At 46.7% G+C, this 2,299-nt stretch overlaps 1 long non-coding RNA gene across 3 annotated transcripts in view; it reads right to left on the bottom strand.

The window, feature by feature from the left end:
- Positions 1-2,089, bottom strand: part of LOC125486353 — a 78,486-nt gene extending 76,397 nt beyond the window's left edge. Inside the window, exons 1-3 of one of the 3 annotated variants that reach the window (XR_007265032.1) lie at positions 1,915-2,089; positions 1,348-1,482; positions 828-976 (exon numbers count right to left, since the gene is read on the bottom strand). This is a non-coding gene — a long non-coding RNA (uncharacterized LOC125486353). The remainder of the gene's footprint in view (positions 1-827; positions 977-1,347; positions 1,483-1,914) is intronic. The other 2 variants (XR_007265033.1, XR_007265031.1) reach the window with 2 other exon arrangements.
- Between the last annotated feature and the right edge of the window lie 210 nt (positions 2,090-2,299).

The raw sequence follows: 2,299 nt of genomic DNA, 5'->3' as shown, positions 1-2,299 counted from the left end.
ATCAGCCTTCCGGCTCCTCTGATGCTGCTTGGCCTGCTGTGTTCATCCAGCTCTACACCTTGTTATCTCAGATTCTCCAGCATCTGCAGTTCCTACTATCTCTGAAACAATTTGTTCAACCTGGAGGTTTCCACTTAATTTCTTTCAAGTTTCTTCAAACTTTCAGCATTAACCAACAGGGAATCATAGAATCCCCGCAGTGCGGAAAGTGGATAACCGGCCCATCGAGTCTACACCGATCCTTCCGAGGGTATCCTACCCAGACCGACCTTCCTACTCTATCCCTGTAACTCTGCATTTACCAGGGCGAATCCACCTAACCTGCACATCTTTGGACTGTGGGAGGAAACCGGAGCACCCGGAGGAAACCCACGCAGACACGGGGAGAATGTGCAAAATCCATACAGACAGTCGCCCGAGGGTGGAATTGAAACCAGATCCATGGCGCGGGAGGTAGCAGTTCTGAAACATTGAGAACTGTTTTCACATCATTCTTCTGCATTCTCTCCGTTAACTTTAGAAAGTACTTTTCCTGCCGCTTTCCTGTTTTGACAAGTTCACTCCGATTTCAATGAGCAGGCGGGTGGATCGGAAATGTCCCTGGCTGAGCAGCAGTCTATTATTCTGGGAATGTGACATCGACTCCCACCAGGACAGTGGGTGAACTTTAAATTTAAAAAAAAACGTCTGGATTTACTAAAATCTCTCGCGGGACTTGAGCGTCGCTGACTGCCCAGCATTTATTGCTCGTCTCTAATTGCCCCTAAGGAAGTGGTGGGAAGCTGCCTGGAGGCTCGGCCACTTTCATATTAATTGTAAAAACTCACCTGAGTCACTAACGTCCTTTCGTGCAGCTTTCTCTCTCTCTCGTCCGTTTGTTCTTGGTGTTCATTTGGTTTCCGATTCTCTAACAATGTCCGGATTCGTACTGATAACGGAGTTAAAACGATTTGAAAAATTGTTGACACGTGCTGTCCTATCGGAAGGAGCCGCAATGTAATCCTGGCCGTTCCTAAACAACCGCGAAAACAAAACCCACCCATGGAGCTTCCTGGCTTTCTAAACGCTGTATCTCAGCCCTTTTCTAAACGCTCTCAGCCCTTTTCTGAAGGCTCTCTCTCAGCCCTTTCTGTTGAGTTGACGTTAGCCCATGCATGCGACTGATCAGCGCAGTAATGCCGCAACTTGTTCAGGGGCTGAAGTTAAAACATTTGCTCTCAATTTTAAAAAAGATTTGCTGCTTCCCTATTCCTAACTTTCGAATTCAACTTTAGAAACAAAAACCAGGTTGTTCCGAACCCAAAGCTGCCGAGACCTGGTCTAAGGTTTCCCGTTAGAGAGCATTACCTGGCTGGAGCCTTTCCTCTTCCTTCGGGAATCCGCTCTGGTCAAGAACATCTGGATTCGATTCGTCCGTTGCCCACTCTGGAAAGATTGAGGGTTAGAGTCACCTCCTCACCTTACTGTCCCATTTCTCTAAACCTGTTTTTTAAAAAAAAACAAACCTCAGCCCATGGGTCTGAAACAGGAAACATTTTTTTACATGAGTTTGAAACCAGCCTGTTCAGAGATGTGGATGCACACCATCTAGAACAGATGGGAATAAACCCAGGTTTCCTGGCTCAGAGGAAGGGACACTGCCACAAGAGCCCATCAGGGACGATTTTTATTCGAGGTTTGTGAACTCTAGTTCTACGACCTCGAATCCGATTTCGAGAGATCGATTCTTCGAGCGTGAGCCCGGAGTCCCTGCAACTTCACGCACTTGAACGGAAAGCGCTCCAGATTCTTGCAATGAGACAGGATTGAAGGGACCGAGTGAGGTCCTGTTGGCAATTCTGTGGATTCAATGCATATTACGACCTAAACTGCCTCGAATGAAGAGATCCAGTTAAAAATGTTTTAGATACTTACAGGAGACTGCTCAGCCTCGGGTTGTTCCCGGAACAGGAGCTGCTCCGAGTTCTCCTCCGCGCTCAGTTTTTATTCTTTGGATCTGGTGACAATTGGTTTATAAATCAGAACCGACCGACAATCCGAACCGGAATTCCGTTACCTGTTGGGATTGATAAAGAGTTCTGGTAACAAACAGTCATCCTGCTGTTGCTAATCTGCAGCTCACAGCTCGCCCTGAGCTGGCATTTTATACTCAGCGTTTTCACCACATGCTTTCCGCTGCGCAACAACTCAAATAAATTTACTATTCAATTCTCCCATTCAATGGCGATATGTTAACCCCTTTTTGATTAAATTCTCAAATTGTGCACCCGTTCATTCATTCACGCTTACACACGCAGGC

This window comes from Rhincodon typus, chromosome 28 (assembly GCF_021869965.1).
Source record: "Rhincodon typus isolate 14 chromosome 28, sRhiTyp1.1, whole genome shotgun sequence".
Classification (NCBI taxonomy): Eukaryota; Metazoa; Chordata; class Chondrichthyes; order Orectolobiformes; family Rhincodontidae; genus Rhincodon; species Rhincodon typus.
The sequence above is the reverse complement of the archived record's forward strand: the minus strand, read 5'-3'. Positions and strand labels throughout refer to the sequence as shown.